The 22,567-nt window shown below is 41.8% G+C and overlaps 1 pseudogene; it reads left to right on the plus strand.

Annotated features, from left to right (window-relative positions):
• LOC137498464 (uncharacterized) overlaps positions 1-22,567 on the plus strand; it is an 89,431-nt pseudogene that overhangs the window by 21,193 nt on the left and 45,671 nt on the right.

A 22,567-nucleotide genomic window follows, 5' to 3' on the forward strand; every position in this document is an offset into this window, starting at 1 on the left:
TTCAGAAATGGGAATTCTACATCATAGCCTTCGTGTAATTTCTCTAACTGGCTATTGTATACATCCAGATTGTTCACCCGAATGTGTGGAGGTGAGGATAGTACCACCAAAAGAACTCGCCTATAAACACCCATCGGGTACCAAACATAAACATTTTACCTTTTACAATTCAATATTTTTTTCTAAATCCATTTTCACCTATAATCACTATCTGTTTCTAAAGCAGCTCCACTTCGTTGCATTTTATGAACGTGTTGCACTTGGAATAACAATTCAAATTCAGCAGTTTTCTTTGACCGATCATGTGGACCCAAGTACCACAACGAAGTTTATATTGATTCTTCAGCAAGTATATGCCATATTTCCGTATTTTCTGAGTTTCTGTGTTCAGGATGGGACTGCTCTTCTTTGATAAAATCTTCCAAAGCTGTATGTCATTTAAGCTGAAATAATTTAGTAAGCCGCCTCCCTCATACCTTTTTTTTTGCTAGTTGCTTTACGTCGCACCGACACGGATATGTCTTATGGCGACGATGGGACAGGGAAGAACTAGGAGTTGGAAGGAAGCGGCCGTGGCCTTAATTAAGGTACAGCCCCAGGATTTACCTGGTGTGAAAATGGGAAACCACGGAAAACCATCTTCAGGTCTGTCGACAGTGGGGTTCGAACCTACTATCTCCTGAATACTGGATACTAGCCGCACTTAAGCGACTGCAGCTATCGAGCTCGGTCGCCTCATACCAATCGCAAATTTTTACTCAGGCATGAAGCGACTTTCCCCTCTCTATAGAATAGCATGCCAACCAGAAATATAACTTTGGCACATATATGCGAAGGCTGGAAATTTAATAGAGATAACCCTGATGTGGAGACGCCATGCAACGGAACCTAACAATGTCGCTGACAGCACGCGTTAGTTACATATCTACCTTACCTCAGAGCACATGGACTCAACTGGCGAGAGGAACAGATCCTCATGTTAGCTGGCGGTGTAAGGTAATGTTACGATGTTTACGAAACGGAAACAGTGAACTAAATGTGCCAGAGTTCGTAGGGCATGACAGTGCCATCAAGGTCCTCAATAGACTTGCGAGGAATGTGCATTGCCTTACACAAAAGTGGCACGGGGGATAAAAGCCTTCAACGAGGGCCATGCGTCGCTCGGGTCTTCCTAGTGCCAGTGAAGAAGTGCATCCGGGAGATAGTGGGTTCGAACCCCACTGTCGGCAGCCCTAAAGATGGTTTTGCATGGTTTCCCATTTTCACACCAGGCAAATGTCCGGCTCCGTGGCTAAATGGTTAGCGTGCTGTCCTTTGGTCATGGGGATCCCGGGTTCAATTCCAGGCAGGGTCGGGAATTTTAACCATCATTGGTTAATTCCACTGGCACGGGGGCTAGGTGTATGTGTCGTCTTGATCATCATTTCATCCACATCACGACGCGCAGGTCGCCTACCGGCGTCAAATCAAAAGACTTGCACCTGGCGAGACGAACTTGTCCTAAAAGTCATACGCCATTTCATTTTTACCAGGCGAATGCTGGGGCTGTACCTTAATTGAGGCCACGGCCGCTTCCTTCCCACTCCTAGCCCTTTCCTATCACATTGTCGCCATAATACCTCTCTGTTTCGGTGCAACGTAAAACAAATTGTAAAAAAAATAGGGAGACACCGGATTAGCGCATACGACTGTGCTTCACATTCTGAAGGTATGTATAGACATGAGAAATATTGCACCACGATGGGTTCCGCGTGATTTGACGGAAATGCAGAAATCATTACGATACGCCACCAATACGGCTCACCGGGATGATCGAGAGTTCGTCAAATCCCGAGCAGTTTGAAAGTTATGGCTACTCTCGTGTACGACTGCGATGGTGTTATCCTAGCGCATTACGTTCCTCCACAACAGACCGTCAGTGCGCGCAGTACTACTGTTCATTTTTAAACACCCATTATTTTGCACGACAACACTCGGCCGCATACAGCGCAAGCTGTGGCTGATTCGGTCGGTCGTTGAGACTGGGAATTGCTGTACCATCCACCATACTCCGCAGTCTTAAACCCTTGTGGATTGGACTTGATTCCTAACATGGCAGAGATTCTTCAGGCAGTAGACCGTTCCATTCGAACTATCAACACAAGAGGAGCTGCTAAAGGTATCCCATTACTTCCACATCACTGGCAACCTGTTGTACACAGTGCTGATGATTACTGAAAATGAATACCTACAACCTGTTTTCCAGTCTTATTCCGGGTCAGGAATGTAATGAATGAAACATATATAGGCTAGTATTTCAATGGGGTCGAAACTCCCAAGGTGATTATTAATGACTGATAGATGTTATGAAATGAGAATGGAGAGTGTTGCTGGAATGAAAGATGACAGGGAAAATCGGAGTACCCGGAGAAAAACCCGTCTCGTCTCCGCTTTGTCCAGCACATATCTCACATGGAGTGACCGGGATTTTAACCACGGTATCCAGCGGTGAGAGGCCGACGCGCTGCCGTCTGAGCCACGGAGGCTCGCTGATGATTACTATACTTCGTAATATGTATTACGTTTGTATGCGTTGTAATTAAATAGTTGACACTATTAAAGTTCCAAACCTCGCATTTGAAACTTGTTAGGAATATCCATCTTCTACCCATCGTAATGGACTTTTGAAAGAAAAGTTCGAAATGTTACAGTTGATGTAGATACAATACGTCATGTGTATTCGTACGGTGCGGCAACATATCGAACACTCAAACGACTGTCAAATTAGCACGTAACTTTCTGTATAACCCAATGTTACGAGTAACGACAAAAGCACTCGACCAATACAAGAATTCGAAAGCAGATTAAACGAGCGTAACAATCATCTAGTATGCAATTTTGTTTGTTTTATTCATATGCCTCCTGCGTGAATCACTTTTTGTTACTTCCATTCAAACAAGGTCGTTTTTAACGTGAAATCTCCGGTCGCTCATTATAACACGCACTACAGTCACATAATGCATATTGCTTTTCAGAAACTTGGTTTAGATGATATTCACTGTAACTAGAATCTGCAGCAGATCGAAGCGCTCTCTAAAGTTAATAAGGGACTGTTAGTAACAATCTGTTTAAAAATATAATAAGGAGAATATTACACATAGACAGTCATTTAGAAACTTTGTAAAATTTTATATCGAGCGCTGTGGCCACGCGGTTTTACGCACTATGGCTGTTGAGCCAAGTTCTGCATTCGGGAGTCGAGTAGGTTCGAACCCCACCGTCGGCTGTCTGATAATGGTTTTCTATAGTTTCCCTTTTCTATTTCCAGGCAAATGCTGGGACAGTTTCTATGCATAGGCCACAACCGATTCATTCCTCCCACTCACCCAATTTCATTCACAGTAATCCATTTCATCTTCATTAACTACTCAACTGAGGGCGTTAGGAAGGGCATCCGGCCGTAAAACATGTCAGATAATTTTATCTCACTCCCCATTCCCGACCCCATATCTGGAAACTGGACTAATGTGTAGATATACAACTTCGTTAGGGTTATACGTTTGTAATTATTACCACGGTTGAAGTCCGTACATACAGTAACTATCAAGAAGCAGTGAGGGTGTTGTTTTAAGTAGCAAAATACATTCAATGATCAGCGCTCCGTAGTGTTAACATAAAGGTGTATGTGACGAATTAACGGCCTGCAAAGTACGTGGGTATCGAGTGCGGAAGGTAAGAGTCATTCAAGACAGGAAAAAAGAAAAATTCATAAAAATGAAGGATTCATAAACTAAATGCTGTTGCTGTTGAATTAAACACAGGTTAACCAAGGGAGATCGGGCAGGAGAAATAAGGGAAGACTTCGCTGAGATTTTGTGACTATCAAGCTACACCGTACGGGTCGTGTAGCTGAAAGCTTGCATTCTGGTTTTAGTGGGTTCGAACACCACTTTTGGAAGATCTGAGTCTGGTTTTCTATTGATTGCTCTTTTCATACCAGTCTTAATTTCGTGTGGCTATTTCTAGCCGAGTGCAGCCCTTGTAAGGCAGACCCTTCGATGAGGGTGGGCGGCATCTGCCATGTGTAAGTAATTACGTGTTATTGTGGTGGAGGATAGTTTTACATGTGGTGTGTGAGTTGCAGGGATGTTGGGGACAGCACAAGCACTCTGGCCCCGAGCCATTGGAATTAACCAATGAAGGTTAAAATCCCCGACCCGGCCGGGAATCGAACCCGGGACCCTCTGAACCGAAGGCCAGTACGCTGACCATTCAGCCAACAAGTCGGACTTCATACCAGTTGGATGCTGAGACTAACTTCATTACGGTCACAGCTGCTACCTTTCCAGTCCCTGCCGTTTCCCCATCCTGGTATCTCCGAAATATCTACCTGTGTTCATGTGACATTGAAGCAGGTAGTAAAAATTGCCCTTCCTTTTATACTGAATACAGAGAAAAATATTGGAATGATATCATATTCTCCCGAAATATACTTGAAATAACGACCGAGTGATTTGGCCGTGCGGTAGGGACGATGGTGTGTTCGAATCGAATGGTGTGTTCGAAGATGGTTTTCCGTGGTTTCCCCCTTTTTATCTTCAATTTGCTTTACGTCGTACCGACACACACAGGTCTTATGGCGCCGATGGGACGGAAAATTGCTAGAAGTAAGAAGAAAATGACCGTGGCCTTCATTAAGATACAGCACCAGCGTTTGCCTTGTGTGAAATTGGTACATCCGTATTCAGTGCTGCCGGTAGTTGGGTTCGAACCCACTCTCTCCCAAATGCAAGCTGACAGATATGTGACACAAAGCACGCAGCCACTCGCTCGGTATTTCCATTTTCACACCAGGCAGATGCTGGGGAGATAACTTAATTAAGGCTACGGCCATTACCATCCACATCCGAGCATTTTCCCGTCCTTGCGTCGCAGAAAACTTTCCATGTGTTATTCTTCATCTTCTCCTTCTTTATCTGCTTACCGTCCAGGGTCGGTTTTTCCCTCGGAATCAGCGAGGTATCCCACTTCTACAGCCTCAAGGGTAGTGTTCTGGAGCTCCAGACTCTGGGTCGGGGATACAGCTGGGGAGGAGGACCAGTACCTCGTCCAGGCGGCCTCACCTGCTATGCTGAACAGGGGCCTTGGTGGGGATGGGAAGATTGGAAGGGATAGACAAGGAAGAGGGAAGGAAGCGGCCGTGGCCTTAAGTCAGGTAACATCCCAGCATTTGCCTGGAGGATAAATTTCTCAGAAATATAGCTGACCATCTGCAGAACTCGTCGTTATTTTTGTGCATTCGGGACAACTCAAACAGTAAATTATGTAATGAGGGGAGTTATAGGAATGCATTTATTTTATTTGTTGTTGGAATACAGGAGAGATGGACTCATCATCTCGTCATAAGGCTCTTTATGATTTCCAATGGTAAGCCTACACGTGAATAGGACATGGAACAGAAGGAGGTAGGAATGGTATAGTTGTGGTAGGATAAGATCGATGCGAGGTGAAGGTTTTAGATCCGCAGTCCAATATCATAAAGAAATGCATATAACTCAAGGTAGGCAGATTAACTAGCCGAATTGTGACATGTTTCCCTTCAAAGGACAACTATCTTTGGCATTCTAACACTTGAAGGGTACCCCAGAAAAAGGAATAAACCTCGCTCTGTGTAAAACAAAGTTAACCAGCACAAATATATTATGTTAGTGTTCGGACACTTAAGAAACCTGGCTTAAATGTGCATTTGTATTTACTATGGTGATAATACCCTCGAATTTTATCGTAAACCTATGCAGGTCAGATAATAATAATAATCCGCTATTTGCTTTACGTCGCACCGACACAGATAGGTCTTATGGCGACGATAGGATAGGAAAGTTCTAGGAAGTGGAAGGAAGCGGCCGTGGCCTTAATTAAGGTACAGCTCGGGCATTTGCCTGGTGTGAAAATGGGAAACCACAGAAAATAATAATAATAATAATAATAATAATAATAATAATAATAATAATAATAATAATAATAATCCACTCTCAGAAACAAAAGCCACCTCACGAACCTGTAGTTCATAGCAGTTTCCATACAATTTTAAAAATGCGTCCAAACAGAGGTTTGTTGATGAGAGAGAGGTTAATATCTCTTTAGTAAAATTGTTATCTGTGAGGTATGAAGAGAACTCAGGTGATGAGGAGTCTTGCTAGAGATGGAGGGTGAAAGCATGATACAACTGTTTCTTGAGATTACAGTGTATATACTGTAGCAGATGGGACCCCAGAACTTCCTTGTTTGGAGAGGCGACATCTTGCGCTGAGGCTGCATTTTGCCGTGGAACACAATCAATGACAGCAGCGAAAGTGAGGTCCTATGATATTATCGCGAAAATACACGCAACAAACCCATCTCCTATCCCAGCTCTTCCTCCCCAGTGTGTAACAATGTTAGTTGTCAGCAATGGGCTCAAATCTTGGTCGACAAATATGAAGTTCTTATTAAACAAAGATTTTTTTCGGAATCCCAGGATCCATCGATATCCCTGCCCGTGGGCTATAAAGTACTCACTCAAATTAGGTATAATTTTTTTCGACTTCTGTAAGAAGTAAACCAAATATATTAGACTATTACTGCATAATTTCTGAACGTGTGCCGGGCCCTGGTGATCAGTAATCAATGTTTGGGTAATAGCAAGAGCAAAATGAATTCGTGGTGTGAGATAATATTTAAAACACGAAAATTATGGGGAAAGAACAGAAACATGAAAGTGGTATATTCACTTGCTGTTTTTATCGATCTAATTTGTAGGTCATTGGCCCGTAGAAGAGGTTTAGATCCCATTATAGAATGTATATCAGTTTATTTGGATGTGGCGGGCTGAGTGGCTCAGACTGTTGAGGCGCTTGCTTTCTGAGGCCCAAGTTGGCAGGTTTGAACCAGTCTCAGTTAGGTGGTATTAGCCCCGTATTGTTATATTTACTGGTACGTCAGAGAACTCCTGAGGGACAAAACTTCGGCACCTTTGTGTCTCCGAAAACTGTAAAACAAGTTAGTGGGACGTAAAAACAATAACATTATTATTATTATTATTATTATTATTATTATTATTATTATTATTATCATTATTATCATCACACAATTACAAAAGTAATGGAGTGCAGTCGAACGAAGGCAGGAGATGCAGGTTAAATATTAGATTAAGAAATGGTCTTAAATGAAGTATATGAATATTGTTACTTGGGTAGTATAATAACTAACGATGACAGAAGTAAGGAGGACATAAAATGCAGACTAGCACAAGCAAGGAAGAGCTTTCTTAAGAAAAGAAATTTTCTCACTTTAAGCATTGATATAGGAATTAGAAAGATGTCTCTGAGGACATTCATCTACAGCGTGGCACTGTATGGAAGTGAAACGTGGACCATAACTAGCTCAGAATGAGAGAGAATAGCTTTTGAAATGTGGTGTTACAGAAGAATGCTGAAATTGAGATGGATAGATCGAATCACAATGAAGAGATGCTGAATCGAATTGGTGAGAGGAGATTGATTTGGCAAAATTTGACGAGACGAAGAGATAGCATGTTAGGACACATCTTAAGACACCCAGGACTTGTTCAGTTGGAGTTGGTTTATGAAGGAAGTGTAGGCGGTAAGAACGGTAGGGGTAGGCCAAGATATGAATATGACAAGCAGATTAGAGCACGCGTGGGATGCAATAGTTACGCAGAAATGAAAAGGTTAACACAGGTTAGGGTGGCATGGAGAGTTGCATCACACCAGTCTATGGACTGATGACTCAAAAAATAATATCATATAATTTGTTTATCGTAGTCCCGGAAATAATCTCGTGTATAGGCCTAATGGTATATTCTTCATTTCTTCCCATTGTCTGTGAATTAGGTACGCTCCATAACCACCTTCGTATACTTTATCATCGACGCTATCAAATATTCCTTCCCCTTTGCCACAAATTTACGCCATGTTTCTAAAGTTACTTATGTTCTTATAATGACAGAATATGACACGACTATTATTAGATTTACACCGCAGGTCTCTAGCGTGATCACCCGATCAGAAACAACGCTGAGCGTAATTTCCTTTGAATCTGTGCCTCAGTGCAAAAATTTGCTCAACTGCGTTTGTGGACATACCTGCTTGTTTCCTTGCCGACTGAATTGTGCAATTGGTCAACGTTCAAGAGCGCAAGCAAGCTGTAGTTGGGCCCACGGGAATTGTAAAGAAGTAACTACGACGTATGTTGTGTTGTCATAGTTGATTTCCATCTGCGGCATATCACCCTTTCATACAAACTGATTATTTAATCAAATATGTATGCCTAATGCAGTTCAACAAAAAAAAATGATCCGTTCATAAGCTCGTGCCAATAAATCTAGCATTTAAGAAAGAACAGGTCATTGCCGATAAATACGAGATTTCATTATCACTAAACTGATAGTAACCTCAACAAATTCACATGTTAAATAGAGAATATAACTGTACAACTGGCCACTGATTAACTTACAAAAAATAAAGTAGCAACGAAAACAATATTCAGGAAACAAGCACATAAATAATTACATAAACCAGCAACAACTAACACAGCTAACACAGTCCCACTCCGAACAATATCACAAAAGCGACTAAGAGCAAGTCAACCCACGTGTCAATAGCTTCCTTAAATGTGGCATCTCTGTTATCGTTGCCATAGCGAGAGACCATTTTCGAGCAGCGTTAGTCAATTCTTTCTCGCCGGTGGCGCTAAACGTCAGACTTCAACTCTCGTGGGTCCAACTATAGTTATCTTGTAGTATTATGTAGGTGTAGATATCGTGATCGTTGCTACATGACATCAAGTTTAACAGTCTCCTTTCTCCCCGCACAGACACTGAAAATGTCGAAATAACTAACACCTAATGGCAGCACATCCCATTCCTGTATTCTTGATATTTTGTGTACAGTTAAATTTGTTTCACTCATGAACCTTCTAAATGAATATTGAGGAAAAACCCAATTTTATTGTAGCATTTTCACATGTGTTAAATTCAAGAAAATTATCAGATTTACGAGAACCATGATACAGGCTATTTCTACTTTCTCCCTTCCCCATCCATCAAGGATCATACATTTAAAAGCAACAGTTAAGAGATAATTAAATTAAACAGGTCGATCGAAGAAAATAAAATAATTAACTTATAATGTTTAACATGACATGAGGTGATCGGTTGTGTCATTTGGTCTGCCGAATGAAAATTTATGTGTGGATTTATCGAAAATAGACTTGAAATTCTCAAAATTTATTTTAAAAATAAGTCTTAAATTTCACTTGAATTGCATATCATAATACATTTATCATTATTATAAAATTCAAACAAAAAGTTGTTTGACAATACTCCTGTTTAGCTATGTGTGAAACTTTGTGCCATAACAGTACTTTCCAGAACACCTGCATCTGTTTAATCACTAATTAGTTTTTAACAGGAGAGTGAAATTATCAGAATTGTTTAACACTCAGAAGCTTGCGAGTCTGAAGACCAAAGACGTCCCAAGTCTTTACAACGTATTTTCAACAGAACTTCAGTCCATTGAACTCGTTCTCTTAGTATCAAAGAGTAAAAGCTGATATGTCGTCATAGCGACGAGGAAAAACTAAGTCGGTAATTCAACCTTCCGGGTGTAACTTCAGTTAAATTGGAAGAATATGTTACACCTCCCATCATTATTCCTAGAAGCCCCTTATCGCACTTGAATATAATGGTGACATATGAAAAGATCTATTGTATTCCTGTTTACATTCCGAGTGTTTGGAAGTCTGGAAGATGCGCCTCTTTCCTATTCATCACGATGGATCTACTGCAGAACGAAGCCCATTGGCATGAATGTTCATCTTTGCTGTTATCACTCCCAACGCTCGTCAGGGGCAGGAAGTAGCAGAAGGAAAGGGGATTTCCTATTTATTATTAATAAAACTTAATGTTCAGCGGGTACTCACCTTTGAGCCCGCCTACTCTGTGCATTTGGAATTCTGTTTCAGGTTCAGCATGGGAATTTATTGTGTACGATCCATCCTACTTGTGATCTACGCCCAAACTGCACTCATACGATCGATCGCAACTGTTCTTTACATGTTTGGCAAGCTAACTTTTTATCCTCGGAAGTACCTGGAACCGACTGTCATTTGATTTCATTACGTCAGATCACCTGCTATTCTCTCTCGATCTGCGCTGTATCCTATTTTGATTGGTATCCTTAAGTGCCACGTCCACACTTGGATTAAGGGCCTACGGTATATAATGTGGTGTTCATACTTCGTCCCAATCTCTTGGCCAGAGAAATGGTGTTACCTCACCCCTTTCAGATGGGGAATGAATGCGTCATTGTGTGAATGTTCGTATTTCGTTCACCACCTTGTGCTTTGTCCTCGATTTTTGTTTACAGGACTTAGTTACTACCATCCTGCCAAGCCACCATGGACTCTGACCAAAATTTACTACTACTACTACTACTACTACTACTACTACTACTACTACTACTACTACTACATTACTTTCATTCCACCCCTGAAGGAGGAGGCAGGCCTTTTAGACGGTAGCGCCGTCTCTCAGGCCTGGAGATTTGTTATGGTGCAGACGACGCTCGGACAAAGTGAGACAGTTTGCGTCCCTGGCCTGCACTTGGAACTGTCCCGGCATTCGCCTTAGTGCAGGAGAATTGAAAATCATGGAAAACCATGGAAAACCATTCTCGGGACCGTCGACGGTAGGAACCGGCTTCTCTCCTTTTCCCGAATACAGAGGCGTAGAGCCACCCCTCCTCGGCATTCCCGAGATGGCTTTGTCAAATAGCCGATAATGTTATTCTGCATGATTATAAACAACAGAGGCCTTGAACAAGCGATCCACCAGCAGTGATATCGCGATGAATGTCCGTGCAATTGAGCCGTTTAGCCCATAGAAACCTGATCGTTTCACGCACCTCCAATTTGGAGTGAATATCCAATTGACGTACCATGGAGCCTTGCCCGATCTGCACACACAACACTTCACCAACCTTCCTATCGGACGTGTCAGCATTTACTGTAGCTTGCTCCCCATCAGCCACGGTCACGACACAAAGCGTGCTGTCGCGGCGAGCTAGTGTAACTTACTTTTTGATTCGTCCTCGTAGGACATTTCTGCCTTCGTTCCTTTTTTCTTTTTACGTGCTGCCTCTTTTGTAAATATTGGAACCTTTCCCAAGGATATCCAGTAAGTACAACATCATAAAACCTAAGAAATGGCTGGAAACCGGCAGGGTCAGGCCTGAGATATACTTTGAAAGTAAAACCATGACGTAGTTACTGTAGGTTACACTGGAAATAATTACGTCTTTTGGATTCCATGGTAATCAAGATATTCCTCACATTAGTAATATTTTTCACACACACACGCCGGGATGAGGGGCTCAGTCAGTTGAGGCGTTGGCATTTTGACTCCTACTTGGCAGTATCGTTCCTGGCTCAGTCCGGTGGTATTTGAAGGTGCTCAAATACTTCAGCCTCGTGTCGGTAGATTTACTGTCACATAAAGGAACACCTGCGGGACAAAATTCCGGCACCTCAGCGTCTCCTGAAACCGTAAAAGTAGTTAGTGGGACGTACAGCCATTTATTATTATTATTATTATTATTATTATTATTATTATTATTATTATTATTATTATTATTATTATTATCATCATCATCATTTCCCCACACGATTAAGAACTGCTTTAGAAATGCATCTGAAGCTGGAAAAGAGTGGTATTTAATCACTTTGGAAATAAGCCATCCAAATCTACAACGTCAACGTAAAGCAGCTGAGGTCATTGGTAAATCCAGTCAGTTGTCCATCTCTTCGTAAGATTATGGGTTCGATTCTAGCTGACGTCAGTGGAATTTGAAGGTTTTTAAATGTTACATGTCCATGTTAATGCCTCCAATTCGTTCAAGAAATCCTACAGAAGGAAATTACGGCATCCTGGCATCTCATAAATTGTAAACACAAATTTAAGATAAATAAACTCTTCTAAAACAGTCCATTAGGTAAAAGGAAACAACCTCTGGTTGCGGTATATAACTGAAAATGTATCTCAGAACACACAAAAGAAGACAGTAACTAGCAGATTCAGATTGTGAGGAGGAGGTAATGCTCCTAAATCAATGGCTGACAGTAAGCACGCTCTCCTTCACACACATACGTTCACACAATTCATACAGACGCATAGTGTTCTCAGATTTATCTAGAAAATGGGGACTAGCTTCACAATTGGTCTAATAAAGTACCTGTGCCGTATGACTGTTCTCGTAATAAATACTCTATAAGGGAGAAAGCTTTTAAAAACCGATTTGCAGTCGGACCCTGAGGAAAGCAGTAAAGTGTATCATTGTGTTTGCCGGTAGATCAAAGTTGGGCAGTAGTTGAAGCAGAACACAGGCGCTAATTGTGACTGCTGGAGCATCCCTCCACCCTCCCCCTGCCGTAGATCTCGCTCTCTCTCACTCACTGCTTTCCTGTGCCTCACTCACTCCGCCAGGCCGGAAGTATGCCGTCTTGCTGTTCTACATAACTTCATTAGCTCTACTGTCACAAGCACGAATTAAACTTCCAAATTAGTTTCATATATACAAAGGTATCAAATAAGCAGTTCCAAATAATTCATGTGAAAGCAGGAACAAAACAGAACCCGCATTCTACCACACAATGTGCTTGTTGAGAATTTCGTTCCTTTGAGGGACTTGCTATCATCAAATACGAACTATTTTTGGAAAGCAAAAGTATTAACATGAAATGCCTTATTACAAGTAAACCTTGTTAAATCGATATACAGGTTATTCGGAGATAACGTGAACGTGAATTATGAGCGTACTGATAAATCATTTGAAAAAAAAAATCCGTATCCCTTTCAGACCGAGTACGCACAATTGTGCGGGTTCGTATTTTAGTTATCCCTGACCGTATTTGATGTTTTTTCGGCGCTACACCGGACTGCAGTGATTGTGCAGGATACGTGGCGTGTATTTCAATTGATTTTAGTATGCGCTTGACCGCTAGGGCGAAGGAAGAAGAGTTTAAAAGGCACACTTGATCGGCGAGATGGCAGGAAGCAGTAGTGCCGAAAATAAGTATTTATTTACTGCGTTTATATTAATCTAGAAGCTTTACTGAATACCGGAATATATTCAATGAAGTGTGTACATTGGTTAGTGAACGTAAATTTTGAAGCTACACCATCGTACGTGATACAACGAGGTTTTGAATTTTGATACGCACAATTGTGTGGGTCCTGTTTTTCGGATGTTAGTTTTTATTTTGTAAAATAAACAATTAATATGTGTATTGAGGAGCATTTTAGTCAGTTCTTGACGTACAAACAAAAATTCACACCTCCAGTTTTCTTTCAGGTCTGAAAGGGGTATCTCGCGCCTTTGTCACTTTATCAGCTGCTGAAGTTAGCCGATCAAAAATGACTTTGTAAGGTGGTGTTGCCAAATACACGTGGCATTATACGGGCTTCAGAGTCTTGTCAAGAAATCAGCATTCAACACAAAAAAACACTCCGCGGTTTCAGCCGGTATCACTTGCTATGGCACGTACTTGTCAAACCATTCCCGTAGCAAATAAGATTTACTTCACCTGATGTTCTCAAGCCGTCTTAAGTCACGTGCAGATTTAGCAACACCGCCTCGCCAAGACCATTAGAATTCGCCCGCGAAGCGATCTGATTGGCTAACTTCAACAGCTGATATAACGACAACGGTAAGTGATATCGAATTATTTCTTTCAAATTATCCATCAGTATAACCAACCATCTAACGCTTATATAAATGGGTCACGTTGTTTACGACCATCCTGTATGTCTAGCTGACACGGTAAATTGTCGAGCGGGCCGATGACCTTCGATGTTAGGCCCCTTAAAACAACAAGCAGCAAGCAAATTGTCGAGTATCGTCGCCATAAGACGTATCTATGTCGGTGCGACGTAAAGCAACTAGCAAAAAATAAAAAAAATAAATGTCGAGCTGTCACTAGCTTAAAATAAAGGGGTACAAAATCAATATCTGCAAGAAAATTATCTCGAATGGGCAATAATTATCGAAATTTTAGCGCTTCAGTTTCCAAACACCAGTTATAACCATCATATAAGCCTGCGTTTTGGGAAGCGTTCTCATACCATAGTAGTCCGTAATGTAAGTTAAATGGGATTGAGTCATCATTAAACCCTCCTCCTTTTTCTATTTTCTTTCTGATTTTCCTTTCGTTCACTTCTCTCAACACTATTTCCTCAAAATGTCTCCCTTCAAAGCTATTAACTTGTATTGTTTTAAGTGGAGTGGTTCATGGTGTGGATTACTGTAGTCACGTCCTAGTTCGTGCACTGTGATCAACGACCGAGTGGCCTAACAACTGGTCCTGAGAGTTGTGATACCAGTTGCTACGGAATGGGAGTAGGCTTCCCGGTCATATTCTGAGTCATGTCCCTCCTTGTGCTCAGGCGGCTAGGGCTATACAATCGACCGGTGGTCCCTAACCCTTTAGAGGAGAGATCGTCACTTGGACTCTGTGTAAGAAGGGTAGCATCCTGCTTCATGTATTTACCCATCTCCGAATATTTTAAGAAAGCATCGGACCTAAGGGAGTAACGGAGTCCCACTCCCATTTGACAGAGTGACTCCTGGGAAACAACTTGGCGAACGAAATGGAATTCGGTGGGGAGCTATCAATATTAATGGGGCTTATGGAAGAAAGAAAGTAAAACTGGCTGAGACAGCAAAGACGATGCATCTGGATGTGCTAGGAGTAAATGATATTCGGGTAAGTGGAAATAACAAAGAAGAGATAGGAGGTTATAAAGTGTACTTGACGGGTCTTAAAAAGGGAAGGGCAGAGTCTGGGGTAGGGATGTTCATCAGGGATACTATTGCACGCAACATAGATTCTGTTAGGAACGTAAACGACCGAATGATGTGGGTAGATTTGGCAGTTGGAGGAATTAGGACGAGAATTGTCTCAGTGCATTCACAATGTAAGGAAGCTGATGACGATGAAGTTGACAAGTTTTATGAAGCATTGAGTGACATCGTAGTCAGGGTCATCACCTAGGATAGGATAGTGCTAATGGGCGAGTTCAATGCGAGAATTGGATGTAGAACAGAAGGATACGAAAGTTTGGTTGCTAAATGTGGTGAAGATAATAGGAATGGGAAGCGTTGACTCGACCTCTGTGCTAGTATGTGTTTAGGAGTTACGAATAGATTCTTCAAGCATAAGACTATTCACCGTTACACATGGAAGGCTAGGGATACCAGATCCGTAATAGACTATATCTTAAACGACTTCGAATTAAGGAAATCTGTTAGGAATGTACGGGTTTTCGGGGATTTTTCGATGAAACAGGTCACTATCTGATCTGTAGTGAACTAAGTATCTCTAGACATAGGATAGAGAAAGTCAAATCAGTCTGCCAACGAATAAGGGTAGAAAAATCTCGGACGAGGGAGTTAGACAGAAGTACATGGATATAAGTAGTAAGAATTTTCGAACAGTGGACAGTAAGCAGGTTCAGGATATAGAAAGAGAACGGTTGGCATACAGGGATACTGTAGTAGAAACAGCCAGGGAATGCCTAGGAACAACTGTGTGTAAAGATGGGGAAAAGCCAACATCTTGGTGGAATGATGAAGTGAGAGCAGCTTGTAAACGTAAAAAGAAGACTTATCAGAAATGGCTCCAAACGAGGTCTGATGCTGACAGGGAATTGTACATAGGTGAAAGCAACAGAGCGAAACATATAGTTGTTGAATCCAAAAAGAAGTCGTGGGAAGATTTTGCTAACAACCTGGAAAGGCTAGGTCAAGCGACTTTCTGGACAGTAATAAAGAATCTTAGGAAGGGAGGGAAGAACGAAATGAACAGTGCTTGGGGTAATTCGGATGATGTCATAATAGATCCCCCGGAATCACTTGCCAGGTGGAGGGAACATTTTGAAAATCTTCTGAAGGTAAAAGGAAATCTTTATGGAAGTGTCGCGAACAACGGAGCTCATGGGGAGGAGGAAAATCATGTTGGTGGAATTACGCTTGAGGAAGTGGAAAGGATGGTAAAGAAACCCCATTATCATAAAGCAGCAGGAACAGATGAAATTAGACCTGAAATGGTGAAGTATAGTGGGAATACAGGGATGAAATTGCTTCACAGAAATGATTAGCATGGAGTGTTGGTAAGGTACCTTCATATTGGACGAAAGCAGTAATTGCATCTATCTATAAGCAAGGGAACATGAAAGATTGCAGCAACTATCGAGGTATCTCATTGATTGGTATACCAGGCAAAGTATTCACCGGCATCTTGGAAGGGAGGGTGTGATCACTGGTCGAGAGGAAGTTAGATGAAAACCAGTGTGGTTTCAGACCAAAGAGGGGCTATCAGAATCAGATTGTTAGTATGTGCCAGGTAATTGAAAAATGCTACGAGAGGAATAGTAAGTTGTGTTTATGTTTCGTAGATCTAGAGAAAGCATATGACAGGGTACCGAGCGAAATGGTACTACTATGGGATCAAGGGTAGATCATTTAAATCATTCAAAGGCATTTATCTTGATAATTGGGCTGCAGTGAGAACTAATGGTAGAATGAGTTCTTAGTTCATGGTATTTACAGGGGTTAGACAGGGCTGTAATCTTTCACCTTTGTTGTTCGTAGTTTCCATGGATCAACTGCTGAAAGGTATAAAGTGGCAGTGAGGGATTCAGTTAGGTGGTAATATAGTAAGCAGTCTGGCCTTCGCTGACGACTTGGTCTTAATGGCTGATTGTGCCGAATGCCTGCAGTCTAATATCTTGGAACTTGAAAATATGTGCAATGAGTATGGTACGAAAATTAGCCTTCCGTGGACTAAATTGATGTCGGTAGGTAAGAAATTTAGCAGAATTGAATGTCAGATTGGTGACATAAAGCTGGAACAGGTAGATAAAGTTCAAATATTTAGGAAGTGTGTTCCCCCAGTGTGGTAATATAGTAAGTAAGATTCAATCAAGGTGCAGTAAAGCTAATACAGTGAGCTCGCAGTTGCGATCAAGAGTATTCTGTAAGGAGGAAGTCAGCTCTCGGACGAAACTATCTTTATATCGATCTGTTTTCAGACCAGCTTTGCTTTACGGGAGCGAAAACTGGGTGGACTCAGGATATCTTCTTCATAAGTAAGAAGTAACAGACATGGAAGTAGCTAGGATGATTGCTGGTACAAACAGGTACAAATTATATGTCGTAATAGGTAGTTTTATCTTAATAGCATGATTGAGTAAGTAAATAATTTATTTTTATATTATGGGATTAATCTCAAATTATATGTCGTAATAGGTAGTTTTATCTTAATAGCATGATTGAGTAAGTAAATAATTTATTTTTATATTATGGGATTAATCTCAAATTACGTTTTCTATTTTTAAAATAATTATTTAAAGCTAACTATAACATAAAAACGCTTACAAGGTTCTATTTTTTAGAGAGGGATATTCATCGTCAAGTACGTTTCATGCTCAACAAATCTCCGAAACATACTTGTGGTGTGTTGTTGGCAGTTTAGGCATAGTTAACCGAAAAAGCGCTCAGATGGTCGTTTGTTTCTTAAACTCGTGTAGGAATCATCCTCGCCAACCATTCTTATCAGAAGACTGATTTCAGTCACACGGATCAGTGACCGTCTAATGGTAGTGAAACTAGCCATGGATGATACCGACTACCTGAATGTGAGCCCCTGCATAAACGCAGCAGGCTAGCTGTTGTGGAATCTCCAAACAAAAATTCTATGAGGACGAAGATCATCTACAGCAGCACCTGCCACATTAAGAGAACAAGATTGCGTTAGATGAACTTAATGGTCATGTTATCGGGCGAATTGGCCGTGCGATAAGAGAACCGCAGCTGTGGGGTTGCATCCAGGAGATAGGGGGTTAGAGCCCCACTGTCAGCAGCCCTGAAAATGGTTTTCCATGGATTCCCATTTTCACACCAGCAGATGCTGGGGCTGTACGTTAATTAAGGCCATGGCGGCTTCTCTCCCACTCCTAAACCTTGCCTATCCCATCGTCGCCATGAGACCTACCTGTGTCGGTGTGACGTTAAGCAATTTGTAAAAAAATGGTCATGTTGGACGGACTGACGAGGATTATTCCGAATGTCATGAAGGCTTTGCTTATTTGGTTATGGAATGAGGAACGACCAGGTGAAGAGAACTTCCAGTTTGCTTCAGCATATAATCTAGCTGTAGTCAACACATAGTTTGAGAAGAATGACGAGCAGCTTATCACATACAAGGTGAAGACCTCATCAATGGTACAAGGCCGAGTGGAAAGGAGAGAGAGAGAGAGAGAGAGAGAGTCATACGTACGCAATCTGACTAAATTATCTGCAACCGTGATCTGCTGAGACAGTTCATTGACTGCAAGGTCATCCCAGGAGAGCCTCTGACATCTTAGCATAGGCTTTTGATCGGCGAACTTCTGCTACGGTGTCCGTTAAACAACAGAGTCAGCCCAACTACGAACATTAAGCGGTTTAAGCTGGGACATACAGATACAGCACAACAGGACATGCAAGAGAATAACCATGACGCCCTAGATCAAATGTGGGAGAAATTCCAGAAGTTCAGTACTAGCAGGGCAAGGCGTCACCGTGGAGTTTCTAGCGGCAGACTGTAAATAGACAAGGAAAACTGGTGGTGGAATTATAACGTCCATGAGGCAATGAAGAGGAAAATGACTGCGTTTAAAGCACGAAAGGGATAGGCAATCAGCATGGACAGGACGTAAAGGCAGAATATAAGGCCGTCAAGAAACAGGCCAAGAGGGTCGTAGCGATATCTAAAAGTGAACCGAAGCAAGGCCACTGTGAAAACTTGGAGACCACAGAGAGTGTGCAGCGGATCTACTAGGTCACTGCTCAGCGCGAAAGACAATCCATTGATATTGTAGCCACCAAGTATATCCATGATGATTGGCATACATTACTGACTAACAATAAAGCCATTTACAACCGCCTCAAAAGAATATTTCGAAGTGTTAATAAATGGGGAGTTTCCACGGGTGAGAGCAGCTCCGCAGTGTTCAGTTGAGGGCCTTTGCCTGAAGTCACCCTTTCTAACATTCAATATCTTTGTCAAAGATGATGAACGGCTATGCGGTTGGCCCTGATGAATTTCCAGCTGAACTATAGAAAGTCCTAGGTGCCGAAGGAAATGAGTGGTTAACGAAGTAGTTCGACAAAATCCTCGCTGGATTTCCAATGCCGAAACAGTTCAGTCAAAGCTTCATTGTGCCCATCTACAATCAAAAGGGTGATGTCCGAGAAAGTAAGAATTACCGAGGCATCAAACTCACTTCACACACACTCAAAATCTGGGAACGCGTGATAGGAGACAGCATCAACTTCCGCATCCTCATTAACATCCACCGGAACCAGTGTCGTGTCACATCGGATATGACGACAAGTGACGCGATTCAGACTCTGCGGATCTTTATTAAGTAATACCGTGAACTCGTAAAGACCTCCATTCATCGATCTGGAGATACTGTCTGGACAGTACTACTGCATCAAAATGTCCCTGATGTGTATGTAAAAAATATCCAAGATATGTACCTACGTCCATGTACTGTAGTGAAAACCGCTGCAGGTGCTTCAGACAGTCTCCGTGTTGTGATTGGTGTACATCAGGGGTCAGCACTGAACCCGGCACTGTTCAACATTATCATCAACTGCCTGACGGAGCAGTTGATGTTTGACCTGCCGTGGATCATAATTTATGTAGATTATATAGTTTTGGTTGGTGAGTCATGTCAGGAGGTTGAGGCAGTTTTGGAACTATGGCGAGTAATACTAGACGCAAATGGATTAAGAACAAATCGCAGGAAGGCAGAGTATATGTTCTTCAACTTGGAGCAGCCCGGGTAAGCGGGCCCACACAACTTTGTCTTCCTTGCTGGAGAACCGCTCATGATGACTGACAAGTTTAAATATCTTGGATCAGCCATCACAGCTGATGGTAATATCGACACATACGTGAAGCACCGCATCATTGTTGGTTGGATGAAATGGCGATCCCTTACTGGTGTTCTGTGTGATAAGTGAATGCCAACCAAATTGAAGGGCAAAGTGTACAAAACCACTATGCGGCCAGCCATCATGTACGGCTACAGATGACGGACAAGACAGAAGCAGCATGACCAGCGAATGCATTTCACAGAGATGCGGGTGTCGCGATGGTTAGCGCGCGTCACTCTGCATGACAAAGTGCGCAATGAGCATGTGCGAGGATCTATTACAGTTGTGCACATCAGCGGCAAGATGGAGGAAAAAAAACAGCTCCGCTGGTATGGTCACGGCAGAAGACGTGATGAACACCATCCAGTGCAGAAGGCTCTTGCTATAGAAGAGCCGAAGAGAGGAAGTGGACGTCCTGATAAAACATGGAAACGAACTGCTGAGTCAGTATTAAGAAAATATGAAGTGCCGTTGGATCTGGTGTAAGAACGTCGAACATACTCTCCCCGACACTGAGTGAGCACGGGAACGCCCGTTTTATGAGTAGATTCGCGGATGGTGAAGAAGTGGTTTAGCGTTGTTTTGAAAGCCACATACTTTTAAAGGCGAGATCCTAACCCCAACCAACTCGTCCGTGGTTCGGACGGTTCGAGGTCTACCTTCCACTGGTAGATACCTCTATTAAATCTCCGAGACGCCTCGTGAAGTTTATACTGGACAAGTATCGTCCATGACCTCTGGTTTCATCTGTCAATTTCATTCCTATAACACTCCACTTACCATTACAGAGGTGTACGCTAAGCCTCGCCAGCCGACACATTCCTGTAACTTGGCAGTGGCTTCATCACATGACTCGGCACTTGATTGAGTTTCGTACTTTTCCCGGACTCTGAGCGAGCTTCCGTATCTGCTTCCTACAGCTATGCGTTGTGGATGGTAAATAATATGATTCGTGGTCGTAGGGAAGCTTCTTTTTATGGAATCTAATCAAGCCTTGTACTGCGGAAGGGAATGGAACCTAAGCATTTTCTGGGCAATATTGACGTTCGTTACATGGCTAGATATTACATCAGCTATTCATAAAAATGGTCTTCGGCATGATGATTGTACAGATAATTCCCGCAGCTACTTTTTGTGGAATCTGTTATTTGATATAAACAAAGTACACGTTTATACTCAAAAATATAAATTGTAGAGGGGCACTTTACTTGTGTCTCGGCACCAGTTCTATTGGCGCAAACAATTCATATAAGACGGGGAGAGGACAAACAGTTTCTGAAATCTTTGCCGGAGACCTATAATACGGAAGAACTCCGATAACGTTGAATGATGCTAACTCGTAAAACACGCATGGTTGTTACAATTCGGGATCAAGGTAACGGATATAAAGATCATTGCCAATTACAAAGGTGCACTTTTACGTTTTTAGTCGCTTTTGTTTGTGAATATGAAGAGCGTTCGACTGTTGTGTGTATTTCTTCATTAGCCACTCATGAAGGCGTTGGGGACATCGTACATGCAAACTATTTGAATTTATTTCACCAGTGCAACCACTACTGCACTATGGCCACTGTACAAAAGGCCATCACCGGTGAAAACTTATCAACTTAAAATCAGTAAATTTTTACACACACAACAGTATATCGGTCATTCTTCTCAAAACTCGTTATATTGTCTGACTGTGTACTGAAAATTTGCTGTTGATATAAGGAGAGTGTTTTGCGCATTCAGTAACTACTAAAATATATTAACGCAAATTCAGCTGAAGTTACATTGATTTCTTTAATGCAATTTTATATGTAATTGTGAACTTGATATGGGATGTAATTTACACCATTTGATTTCTTGCTCGACAGACAGAAGTAGTTTTATCTCCAGGAGGGATTTTCAAACTGTTCTTGATCTATTCTCAAAATGAAAGCTGTTTGAAGAAAGATGGTAAATTTTCAACTTTTCTATAGGAAGTACTGAGCGAGTTGGCCATATGGCTTAGGTCACGTAACTGTGAATTTACATTCTGAAGGTAGTGTCTTCGAACTCCATTGTCGGCAGCATTGAAGATGGTTTCCCATTTCACACTAGGTAAATGTAACTATATCTTACTTAAGTCCAGGGTCTTCTACTTCCCAATCCTAGCCTATTCTTATCCCATTGTCTGTGTGCGTCAGTGCGACGTAAAACAAATAGCAAATTTATCGGAAGCTAACCTCTGTACCATCGTTAAACCACCAGGTATGGACATACATTTTCCCTTTGCCAATGAAATATATTAATGATCAATATAGAAATGTATGAGGGCACGGACTCATCAATAAACAAAAAATTCTACATGACTTCACTGTGTCCCAACGTCAGGCAACTGTCAACAACGAGGGAGGAGAATGAAAGGTAGCAGAGATATTGGATTTCCAACCGTGGCATCTTGAAATCCAATTAAACACCGAAGAATTGCAAGTCAAGAAGAGACTTTAATCCAATAAGGAAAGCCCAAAGCACGTACTGGTGGGATTAAAAATTTATTCAAATAACAAATAGAACGCCAGAAG

The sequence above is a fragment of the Anabrus simplex genome, chromosome 2 (genome assembly GCF_040414725.1).
Source record: "Anabrus simplex isolate iqAnaSimp1 chromosome 2, ASM4041472v1, whole genome shotgun sequence".
Lineage (NCBI taxonomy): Eukaryota > Metazoa > Arthropoda > Insecta > Orthoptera > Tettigoniidae > Anabrus > Anabrus simplex.